Source organism: Hypanus sabinus, chromosome 14, assembly GCF_030144855.1.
Source record: "Hypanus sabinus isolate sHypSab1 chromosome 14, sHypSab1.hap1, whole genome shotgun sequence".
Taxonomy (NCBI): domain Eukaryota; kingdom Metazoa; phylum Chordata; class Chondrichthyes; order Myliobatiformes; family Dasyatidae; genus Hypanus; species Hypanus sabinus.
In genome coordinates, this window is record NC_082719.1 from 100,392,343 (window position 1) to 100,405,223 (window position 12,881).

The window sequence follows — 12,881 nt, forward strand, 5'->3', positions numbered from 1 at the left end:
TGAGTTTCCATAATGATCCTGCTTTAGCACGAGGAACAGGCTGGGTGAGTGTGAGGAAAGGGGAGGTGAGGGATAATGTACATGCAAGATCTCTGTCTCTGTGTGTGGCCAGGATGACCCTTCAAGTTCACTGTGGTTGTATGTCTGTGCAAGTCTGGAGGTAGAGGCCTGAAGGTCAAAAGTGGCAATGTCCAGAGGGCAAAGTTGAAGGTCAACGCCTAGAGCACAGCGAGTCAGGAGGGAGAAGCTTTAAGGGCAAAGACTGAAGGTGGAGGCCTGAAGGAATTATGAGGATCCAAAGGATTCATGTGGTCCAAGGTCAATGGGGCTAGAGGTCTATGAGAATCTGGAAGTCAAGGATTGAAGGTCCAACCTGTGATTGATGTCATGTGGTGAAGCCTGAAGTTGGAGGCCTGAAGTCTGAGGACTTGGGGAGAAGAGACCTAGAAGCTAGCTGTACTGGGGATTGAGGACTTTATGTGTATGTATGTGGGGACTTTGTGTGGGGGAAAAGGCAGGTAGATGGAGCTGACTTTACAGACAGATCTGGCATGATCTTATTGAATGGCGGGGAAGGCTTGATGGGCCAGATGGCCTACTCCTGCTCCTATTTCTTATGTTCTTATGTAATAGATGAGAAGGAGGGAAATGGTCTTGTTTTGTTGTTGCTGTTTGTATTGTTTAGTGGAACATGCTGTGCTGGCATCAAAATATGTGGCTACTCCCATCTCATCCTTGGGTGGACTGTTTGTTTTGATGTGCATGTGAATCAGTATGTGTCCACATACATGTCTGTATTTAGTATGAGTGTGTGTGTGTGTGTGTGTGTGTGCGTGTGCGTGTGTGTGTGTGTGTGTGTGTGTGTGTGTGTGTGTGTGCGTGTGCATGCGTGTGTGTAGTTGTCTTGCTTTATCTTGAAGATTTCTATTATTGTCAATGAAGGAAAAACATTCATTTCAAGAGATATAAAATTAATAGTCATGCTTATTATAAACATAAGAAAGTCTGCAGATTCTGGAATCCCAGAACAAAACACACAAAATGCTGTAGGGACTCAGAAGGTCAGGCAGCGATCATGGAAGTGAATAAGCAGTTGACTTTTCAGGCCAAGAACCTTCATCAGGAGTGATTAATTTCTCTGATATTTTGACACCAGTGGAATGTTTGCCTGATCGACTGATTTTGTTTATTTATTAGCGATATAGTGCAGAGTTGGCCCTTACTTTCCTGTAAATGCATACAAGATAACGAATTTCAAGGCAATATGTGGTAAATTTACTTTGAGCTTTGAGCACATCATCTCAAAGTGCTGGAGGAACTCAGCAGGCCAGGCAGCATCTATGGAAATGGATAAACAGTTGATGTTTCAGGCCAAGACCCTTCATCCTGACTGAAGGAAAGGGGGGAGATGCCAGAATAAAAGAGTGTGGGGGGGAGAGGAGGAGTACAAGCATAAGTGAGAAGGTGATGGGTGAAGCCAGGTGGGTGGGGAAGGTAAAGAGTTGGAGAGGAAGGAATCTGATAGGAGTTTACAGTGGACCATGGGAGAAAGGGAAGGAGAGGTGAAGTGAGAAGGCAGGTGAGGAGGAAAAGGTAAGAAGCCAGAGTGGAAGAGGGAAGGAAAAAATTACTGGAAGGTCAGTATACTGAAAGAAAAAATGAGAGCCTAGTGATGTGGTGTCAAGCTAACAATCTTTCCCTCAACAATACAGAGAGCTGCAGATGCTGGAAATCCAGAACAACCCACACAAAATGCTGTAGGAACTCAACAGGTAGCACCTATGGAGAGGAATAAAGAGTTGACATTTCGGTCTGTGACCCTTCATTTGGCGTGGAAAGGATGGGGGAAGAAAGCAGAATAGGAAGGTGGGAGGTGGGGAGTGAAGGAGTACAAGCTAGAAGGGGATAGGTGAAGTGAGGGTGATGGGGGGGGGTGGTGAGGTGATAGGTGGAAATGGTAGAGAGCTGGAGAAGAAGGAAATTGATAGGAGAATGGACTATGGAAGAAAGGGGTGAGGGGGGCACCAGAACAAGATGACTGGCAGGTGTGAAGAGAAGAGGTATGAGGGGGTCAGAGTGTGGAAATGAAAAAGTGGGATTGGGAAAAGAGACACTTTACTGGATGATCATGCCATCAGATTGGCGGTCATTTACTTCAGGGAGTGACCATGCTCCTGTCCTCATCAGCTGTATTGATGTTGAGAGGATTGAGAGTTCCTGGATTGAACATTGCCATTGCCGAGAGACTATATTGTCGGAAGGCTAAAGAAATGTATTATGTCCCTTGTGACCCCTACCAATGGAAAGCAGCTTATCTGGATGCATCACAGCCTGGTATGGCTACTGCTCAGCCTCCCCTCCATGGACTCTGTCTACACTCCTCACTGCCTCAGTAAAGCAGCCAGCATCATCGAAGACCCAATCCACCCTGACATTCTCTCATCTTACCCCTCCCATTGGGCAGAAGATACAAATCTTGAAAGCACATGCTACCAAGTTCAAGGTCAGCATCTGGTAGGTTGTCCAGCATCTCTGAAGGTAACCTGTGCGGGAGAGATTTTTAGAGTGGGACAGTTCCACTCTCTTGGTCTCAGAAGTCCGAGTGATACACTTAGTCATCTTGAACAGCGTTCTTCCTTAGTTGCTGTGGATGAGCAGAACGTTTCTGTGCCTTGTCATGCTCTTCGCGTTCCACAAACTTTTGCAGAACCAACTTCCTGGCCATTGGATCTCATCTGCCAAGTCTACTGCAGCTGACCACGTCTTAGGACAGGTATGCCTCTATCTCAACTGGGGTATGAGGACACTGGCTTCCTCACCTGGTTTAGCCCACCTGTCAAAGAGTTGTGCTGGGTGTTGTGACAGCAGTCACCCGTGGTTGCTGTCCCATGCAAACAGCTACTTGGAGCCACAGGTGAGAGCTGAGTGTCTGCTGCAACCCAAAGGTGAGTGAGCTGTTCCAGAATGGATACCACAAGCCCCTGCGTCAGAGGTATTACCCCTTCCCTTGACTCCCTAAGGGCAACTTCTACCCTACAGTTATAAGATTATTGACCAGTGCCCTAGTACGATAAGATGGGTTCTTGACAGTGCAAATGGTCTACGCACAACTGCTCGGGGTTCCTCTGGGTGCTCCTGCTTCCTCCCACATTCCAGGGATGTATGATTAGGGTTAGTAAGTTGTGGGCATGCTATGTTGTCACCAGGAGTGTGGTGCCATTTGAAGTCTGCCCAGCACAGCCCTAGCTGATTTGATTTGACGCAATGTTTTGATGTAGGTGTTAAATAAAACTAATCTTTAATAAAGTTTTAAAGCTTTAATCTACCTCATTGTGACCTTGCTCCTTATTGTCTGCTTGAACTGCACTTTCCCTGTAGTTGTATCACTTTATTCTGCATTCCGTAATTGTTTTCCCTTGTACTACCTCATTACGCTGTTGTAATGAATTGATCGATATGCAATTGATCAGCATGTGTGAATTGATCCGTGTAAATTGATCTGTATGAATTGATCGGCATGCAAAGCAAACTTTTTCACTGGACCTCTGTACAGGAAAACATGAGAGCAATACAGCATAGTACAGATCCTTCAGCCCATGATATTGTGCCAACACTTTTAAAATAGAGAGACTAAAGGACCTTTTCCTGCTGCTGGTTTGTATATTCAGATGTTTGTTATTTTATTGACACAATGTCTACTGCTGGTGGAAGTAGAGTCATAAATAAGTACAGCACAGAAATATGCCCTTTGGTCCATCTAGTTTGTGCTGGATCATTTAAACTGTCTACTCCCATTGGCCTGTACTTGGCCCATAGTGCTCCATATCCCTGCTATCCATGTACATTCTCCTAAATGTTCAAATCGAGCTCACATGTACCACTTGTGCTGGCAGCTCATTCAACACTCTCATGACCCTTTGAGTGGAGAAGTTTCTCCTTATGTTCCCCTTAAACTTTACACCTTTCACCCTTAACCCATGACCTCTAGTCATAATCCCACCCAACCTCAGTGGAAAAACCTGCTTGCATTTACCCTGTCTATACCCCTTGTAATTTTGTATACCTCTATCAAATCTCTCAATTTTCTGTGTTCCAAGGAATAAAGTCCAGACCTATTCAAAATTTCCTTATAACTCAGGTCTTCCAGTCCTAACAACATCCTTGTAAATTTTCTCTGTGCTCTTTCAATCTTATTTACATCTTTTCTTTAGGTTTGTGACCAAAACAGCATACAATACTCCAGATCAGGCCCCCCTTGAGCACCAAACAAGAGGTAAAGTCTACCCCTCTATTCCTTCTACTAAAGTGCATGACCATACACTTCTCCACATTATACTCCATCTGCCACTTCTTTGCCCATTCTGTCCAACTCTTTCTACAGACACCCTACTTCCTTAACGCTGCCTATCACTCTATCTTTTTATTGTCCGCTAACTTGGCACAAAGCCATCAATTCCATCATCCCGATAATTAAAGTATAACGTGAGAAGCATTGGACTCAACACAGACCCCTGTGGAACACTATGAGTCTCTGGCAGCCAACCAAAAAAGGCTCCCTTTATTTCTACTCTTTGCCTCCTGACAGTCCACCAATATTCTACACAATGCAGTGCCTTTCTTGTCATATCATGGGCTCTTATCTTGCTTAGCAGTCTCATATGTGGCATCTTGTCATATTGACCTGGAGACCAATACTGGAAAGTGGTGATTAGCCTCATTTGGCTGGCCTCCCCTTTCTCCCCTCTGCTTATTAAAAACCTCATTTCCAAAGTTTAAGTTCAAGTTCAGCTTATTGTCATTGCACTGTACACACATATATGGCCAAATAGAACAACCTTTCTCTGGCCCAGTGTGTACAACACAGTACATACAACTCACACACATGACACATAAAGTACTATTACCAAAAGTAAATTAACACATAGTAAAGTGCATATCTGACACAAGTTAAATGGGCAGCATGGTGATGTTGTGCTAAATTCAATGCTTTACGGTACCAGTGACCAGGGTTCAACTGCTCCCACAGTCTGTAAGGAGTTTGTATGTTCTCCCCGTTTCCCCTGGCTCTTCTAGTTTCCTCCCATGGCTCAAAGATGTACCGGTTGGTAGGTTAATTGCTCATTGTAAATTGTCCCGTGATTGGCTAGGATTAAATTAGTGGATTGCTGGGCTGCGTGACCAAAAGGGCCGGAGTTTTCTGTTCCACGTGGTGTCTCCATAAATGATAAAATAATTTAAAAAAGTAAACAGTATAACACTACTGACGCCTCATACATGATGAGATCTGGACAGTGGCTGGGATTTCAGTAATCTCATGGCCTGGGAAGAAACTATTTCCCATCCTAACTGTCCTTGTCCTAATGTTAAGATACCTCCTTCCTGATGGTAGGGGATAAAAGAGATTGTTGGACAGATGGGAAAGATTATTGAGGGCTCCTAACAAATATCTCTAATGGGTGGAAGAGAGGCTCCCATAATCATCTCAGCAGTCCTTACAACCCTTTATAGGGACTTGCGGTCAGATGCCTTGCGATTCCCATTCCAGAGGGTGGTGTAGCGGATCAGGACACTTTCAATGGTGCTCCTGTAAAAATTGTTTAGAATGGGGATGGGATTCTTGCTCACCTCAATCTACTTATGAAGTGGAGACACTGCTGTGATTTCTTGACTAAAGAGGTGGTGTTGTTGGGCAGGGTGAGATCATCCCCGATCTGCACTCGCAGAAGCTTGGTGCTTCTAACTCTCTCCACAGAGGACCATTCATGTGCAGTTAGGAGTGGTCATCCTGCATATTCCTGAAGTCCACCACTGCCATACCTTGCCACATTGCATCCAGAAAGGATGCTTTCTATGGTGCACCCATAAAAACAGTTAAGTGTCGACAGATGAGATGCAAAATTTCTTCAGCCTCTTGAGAAAGTAGAGGCATTGGTGAGCTTCCGTGACCATCACCTCAATGTGGTTAGACCAGGACAGGCTACTTGTGATGTTCACACCTGCTAATAGTAATGGTATTTTGGAAAATAACGCCAGTGAACACCACAACCAAGGTTGATATCCTCAAGATAGTTCATGAAACGACTTCATTTACGTCTTTTTCTTTCAAATGTGGTTATGCTACCGTTGGAGTCTGTAATCTACTTTCTGGGCTGATTGAGCAATCTGCTGTCTCTGAGAGAGTTTGGTGAGCTTTTGGGGAAAGCATGCAGCCTGTACGCCAAGAAGCCTACAGTTGGGGCATGAGCACCTGATCAACTTAATTTCTCACTGATCTCACAGATTAAAGTGGTGAGGAAGATTGAAATGATCCAGGCGAGTTCTGAAGGTGAGCAGTTGTTGGGCGCCATCTACCAGCCTTTCACTTGCTGCTACCGGAGGAAGGTGCGTGTGATGGTCTCTCCCTCTCTCGATTCATCGATTCATGGCAACCCTATGGATAATGTAGTTTGCCATAGGGATTTCACGGCAAGAGATGAGAAGTAGATTGCCAGGCGTTTTTCTGCACTGCTGCTGCCCAGAGTGGGACCGGCTGGATTTGAACTCCGGACCATCCACCTCAAAGTCCAGTGCTGAAGCCACTACACCACCGGCCGTCCCAATTTACCAATGAAATAGCAATGGATCCAGTAGTGGTCAGTTGGATCAGGACCAGGTGTGTTGTTGGGTGCAGGGTCAGGAATGTGAATGGGACTGCTTCTGGGGCAAATCAGATGCTGTGGGGTTGATGGGGGGGGGGGGTTAAGAATCAGGGAATTATGGAAAGACTTTGGGATAATAGGCACAAGAGGAGACACCTTTACAGAATACATAAAACTGTTGGGTTGATGGGAGGAGGGGACAAGACAAGACAGAAGGAATTGAATTCACACAACTTAGAAATGGGCATACTATATCTTTACTCTGCAATGTGTAGGTTTCGTCATCATTATGAAACAGTTAAACATATACTATCACAACGTGAAGCATATAAGGTTTAAAGAAAGCAAATACAGGCTTCACTACTACCTTTGGGGGTTTTTATTTAAAAACTTGAGTTTTGGAAGTGACTTTAATTCACAATATTGTCTTTCATTATTTACAATTTCTAGGGCTTTTTGGGGCAAGTTAGTTTTCATTTGATAAAGAACTAGTAGGGGTTTTATTTCCCAACTCTCTATACCACACTCCTGTCCAGTTGGTAGTGGTAATGCACCTTTAAGTTGGACGGTCAACCACTATTGCAAGTCAGAAGGAGAAGCAGAGGCTGTATCTGGGAACTGAGAATGGGTGAGAATTGTAAGAGAGTAATGGGTCTCCTCTATTGTCAAGATGAGGCCACACTCAGGTTGGAGGAACAACACCTTATATTCTGTCTGGGTAGCCTCCAACCTGATGGCATGAACGTTGATTTCTCTAACTTCCGTTAATGCCCTTCCTCCCCATCTTACCCCATCCCTATTTAAATTTTTTTTCTTTCTCTCTGTCCCTCTCAGAATAACTCATTGCCTGTTCTCTATCTTCCTCTGGTGTTTCCCTCCCCCTTTCTTTCTTCCAAGGTCTTCTGTCCTATGATACTCCCCTTTTTCCAGCTCTGTATCCCTTTTGCCAATCAACGTCCCAGCTCTTAACTTCATCCCTCCCCCTCCTGTCTTCTCCTGTCTTTTTGGGTCTCCCCTCCCCTTTCCACTTTTAAATCTCTTACTATCTCTTTTTTCCGTTAGTCCTGACGAAGGGTCTCGACCAGAAACGTCGACTGTAATTCTTTCTATAGATGCTGTCTGGCCTGCTGCGTTCCACCAGCATTTTGTGTGTGTTGAATGAGTATGGAGCCTGTTTTGGGCTCAGGATGCAAAGATGGATCATGGTGGTAAATGGGGCATTAATGTAGCTGCAACGGGATGGGCTTGTAATGATTAAAATTTTATTTTTTTGTTACTTATTTATTGATTTATTGAAATACAGTGTTGAACAGGCCCTTCTGGTCTTCCACGCCATGCTGCCCAGATCTAATCCTAGTTTAAGCAGGGGACAAATGAAAATGACCAATTAACCCACTGACTGTAAATTAGTGCGAGGAAGGTGGAGGAGACCCATGTGGTTATGGGGAGAACGTATAAGCTCCTTTCAGGCAGTGGCAGGAAATGAACATGGGTCACCTGTATTGTAAAGCATTGTGCCCTCAGAGTTTGGAAGGATGAAACCCTATTGGATACTAAAAGACGTGAATTGGTGAAAGTTGGGAGAGGATGTTTCCAGTGGTTGGAGAACGTAGGATCTAATGTCACAGTGTTGAAATTAAACTGAAATGAGAAGGAATTTCTTCAGCCAGAGGCTGGCGAGTCAGTGGAATTTGTTACTTCTGGAAGGTGTTCTCGATGGTGTTGGAGGCTGGGCCTATGATGGACCTGGTTGAGTCTAGAACCCTTTGCAGAACATTCATCAGTTAACACTGCCTTAAAGAGATAACCTGAAGTAAATACTTGATAGCTTGTTCAGGCAATAAATTCTGGCTCTAGTAATACTACTGACTGTTGGAACACTTCAATGACAGTAAAATCCAAGAAGAGGAGATGTTTTGGAGTGGATCTGAAAGGTCTGAACTGAGCTATTAAGAGGGCTGTGGAGGCTAAGTCATTGAGTGTATTTGAGGCAGAGATTGTCTTAAGTTAGAATGTACTTTGAGTCATAGAAAACTACAGAACAGAAGCAGGCCCATCGATCCATCCAGTCCATGCTGACCCATTTAAATTGCTTGGTCCTATCGACCTGCATCTGGATCATAGCCCTCCCATCCATGTACACTTCTGTTGAAAGTTGAAATTGAAGTCTGAAGTACATGTAGACATCATCCACTGCCTTGCCTTCATTAACTTTCCTTGTAGCATCATCACAAAACTCTATAAGATTGGTTACACGCAACCTACCACACAAAACTATGCTGATTATCCCTAATCAATCCCTCTATCCAAATACTCATCTTTCCAGTCTCTTAGAATAATTTCCAATGACTTTCCCACTACTGATTATCATGCGATTATCATGCTCACCAGCCTGTACTTGAAAGGATAGTGCGGCTAGAAGACCTTTGTGCAGAAAGGTAGGTGTGTGTGTGTGTGTGTGTGTGTGTGTGTGTGTGTGTGTGTGTGTGTGTGTGTGTGTGTGTGTGTGTGTGTGTGTGTGTGTGTGTGTGTGTGTGAACACTACAATGGAGGTGTGTGATAAATGACAAGAAGCAACGCACGAGGGTGAGTTAAATATTGAAAAATCCTTAAGTATTTAGTGATAGGAATGGACAACTTACTGGAGAGTTAGGTATGTCGAAGGGATGTGTTCAGCATCAAAATTAGCATCACTGTCTTATGAAGCATGAAATTTATTGTTTTGTGCAAAAACATGAACAGATCATCACAGATTACAAACCAAATGAACAAATAATGCAAAACAAAAGGAATCATGAGGTAGTGTTTCTGGTGTCAAGGACCATTTAAAAAATCTGGTGGCAGGGGGGAAGAAGCTATTCCTAAAACTTTGAATGTGGTTCTTCAGGCTTCTGTACCTCCTCCCTGATGGGAGCAGAGAGAAGATGGTATGGCCTGGGTTGTGTGGGTCCTTGGAGATGGATGCTACCCTCTTGAGGCCTCAGTGATGATGGAAGTTGGGCTAATGGATGGATAGCTGGAGATGTAAGATGTGTAAAAACAGAGTAGAAATGGTACACTTGCCAAGCCATTTGTAAGAGTGCCGAGATGAGATAGGCTTGACGAGGCAGATTCAGGAAGTTGGTTTTCAAAGTACATTTATTAACAAAGAATGGATAAATTATAAAACCTTGAAATTTGTTTGATCACAGGCAGCCACAAAGTAAGAAACCTGAAAGAACCCAATAACAAAAATAAAATAAAGACCAACACCCAATGTGCAGAGAAAGAGGACAACAACATTCTGAACCAAAATAAGTCCTTAGATCTGAATCCTGGAGCAGCCTGGAGAGGGACCAAAGCCTCAGTATCAGTTCATCATATTAGCAGGCATGAAGCACAGCTGTCTTCATAACCTCAGAGCCATGGAGCGGACTGAATATCATGGGAGAGTGAGTGAAATTGGTTCTCGCCTCTGATCCTGACACCCAGTCTTTCCAATTTGTCTGGGCCAGCATTTAAATTGTCCAAACAATATTGTACCTCACACTAGGACCTGGGCTCTGCTGCAGTGGAAGGCTCCAGGCCTAGACCACGCCGTCCGGTGACTCGCTCCAGGCCCAGATTTCACTGCCCAGTCTGAAGCCGCTCCTGATTTTTCCAAATCGACTCAGAACCCAGAGTGATCCAACCTTGCACCTGGGCCAGTTGTACATGCCTTGAAAATCCTTTTCCTTGACTTCTCCTCGCTGAATGGCTCACTTCATCTGCATCGATTCTGTGACATACCAGCACGGTTCATCCTTCGAATTCACTTTGCCTTCACTCATCTCTTCGTTGTTTGCAGTGATAGTTTACCATAATTTACTTCAGAAAAGGTGTTATTAGTAATGTTTTAGTCAATTTTTTTTTTGCCTTTTGAATTACCAGTGAGCTGTAACATGTGTCTGGTAGCATCATCTTAAACTGGAAGTTTAAGCGCATGGCTGGATTCAGTGAAAATGTGACTACATACTGAACACTAAACCAGCTTACACAACTCAACAATGATACTGTAATGCCCTGGTTCACATCTTTACTGTTATGCTGTAGATATTTCATTTTTTTGGGCTATTGTTGAAGATAAGGGACGACGTGGAGTGTGTGCCATCCAATTAGTGGGAGGTTTTCTTCGTGAGGGACAATAAGGTTGGTCTTGGGCTTGTGTTTTATGGGAGATGGAGAGAGATTCATAAATATAATTCCTTTAGTCATGTCAGTGTCAGTGATCAGAGATTGGGGTTCAACCCCCACCGCTGTCTGTAAGGAGTTTATACGTTCTCCCCATGATCTCATGGGTTTCCTCAGGGTGCTCTGGTTTCCTCCCACAGTCCAATGACATATGGGTTAGGGTTAGTGAGTTTCAGGTATGGTATGTTGGTGCCAGAAACATGGCGGTGCTTGTGGGCTGCTGGCAGCATAATCCTCAGACTGTGTTAGCTATTGACGCAAACATCGGTCCTCACCGTCTGTTTGAATGTACAAGTGACAACTAAAGCTAATCTTTCCTGGTATCCTCTGTAGGAATTGCCTGTCTTTGACAATGTCTCCAGCAAGATATTCCAGACGTTGACATAAGGTAAGGCGTTAGCACCTTTATTTTCATTCTAATCCTTTCTCCTAATTGGAAGCCAACACACACAAAGTGCTGGAGTAAGAAGGTGACTTCTCCCATTCCTTTCCAGTCCTGATGAAGTGTCTTGGCCCAAATGTCAACTGTTTACTCTTTGCCATAGATGCTGCCTGACTTGTTGAGTTCCTCCAGCATTTTGTGTGTGTTGCTCTGGATTTCCTGCAGCTGCAGATTTCAAAATGTGCTTTTAAAAACCAGAAATGCAAAATGAGCATAGACTAAAATAGACTGGCTAACTAGACTGAAAACCTAGACTGAGTGAGGCCTTGGTCAGTCAGGGATGTTGCGTCCTAGCTGTCTACGTTCAGTATGTAAGCCTGGACACTATGATATGGAGAACAAGCTGCTGCCCATGTAACAAGCTCCACCTTGCCAAGCAACTGGTGAATCAAAAGGATTCTACCAGTTTGCTACCAGCAGTGTTGCAGGAGTTGTCAGATAGTGTTGAACTCAACGTAGAACTGCCTTAGGGATTTCAGCACTGTATTTTTCCCTTGGGGTTTATTCCTGAAGCCTTCCCCATGAGTGGGTATAGCTACAAGGCAGTGGAGGTTTGAGATCAGAGTTTTCCATCTCCCAGAGCCTACTAGGGGATAAGCTATACTGAATTGGATGTAATGTAATGAATTGGAGGTGATTAAGGAGCTTAAGGTAAAGGAACCCTGAGGAGCCGGTGATCACATGATCACAAGATGAGTTCAACTTGAAATGTTGTCGGGAGAAAGTAAAGTCTGTTGCAGTATTTCAGTGGAATAAAGGAAATTACGGTGGTATGAGAGATGAGTTGGGCAAAGTAACTTGGAAGGAGATACTGGCAGGGATGACAGCAGAGCAGCAATGACTTGAGTTTCTAGAAAAAATAAGGAAGGTGTGGGGTATTCCAAAAACAAAGACATACCCAGATGGTAAAATAGTGCAACAGTGGCTGACAAGGGAAGTCAAAACCAATGAAAAAACAAAAGAGAGGGCATACAACAAACTAAAAATTAGCATGAAGGTAGAGGATTAAGAAGCTTTTAAATTGTACAGAAAGCTGCTTAAAAAGAATTATTAGAAGTGAAAAGATGAAATGTAAGAGCAAGCTAGCAAACAATATCAAGGTGGATAGTAAAAGCTTTTTCAAGTATAGAAAAAATAAAAGAGAGATGGGAGTGATAGAAAATGAGACCAGAGAAATAATAATGTGGATAAGGAGATGGTAGATGAACTAAATGACAGTTATCCTGATCTCAGTGGTTGGGAAGATGCTGAATTGTTAAGGATTAAGTTATATAGTACTTGGTGACATTGAACAAGATAGGACAAAGTCAGCATGGTTTCCTGAAGGGAAAATCTTGCCTGACGAACCTTTTGGAATTTTTTGAGGCGATTACAAGGATAGATAAAGGGAGTGTAGTCGATATTGTATATTTGGATTTCCAGAAGGCATTTGACATGATGCCACACATGAGGCTGCTTACCAAGTTCAGAACCCATGATATTACATGAAAGGTATTAGCATGGTTAGAGCTTTAGCTGATTGGTAGGAGGCAGTGAGTGGGACTAAAAGTATCCATTTCTTGTTGGTTTGTAGTGTTCTGCAGGGGTCAGTG

General features: G+C 43.7%; 1 long non-coding RNA gene across 1 annotated transcript in view; it reads left to right on the forward strand.

Annotated features, from left to right (window-relative positions):
* Positions 1 to 12,881, forward strand: part of LOC132405023 (uncharacterized) — a 173,463-nt gene that overhangs the window by 16,437 nt on the left and 144,145 nt on the right. Inside the window, exon 2 of the long non-coding RNA XR_009515735.1 lies at positions 11,181 to 11,235. This is a non-coding gene — a long non-coding RNA (uncharacterized LOC132405023). The remainder of the gene's footprint in view (positions 1 to 11,180; positions 11,236 to 12,881) is intronic.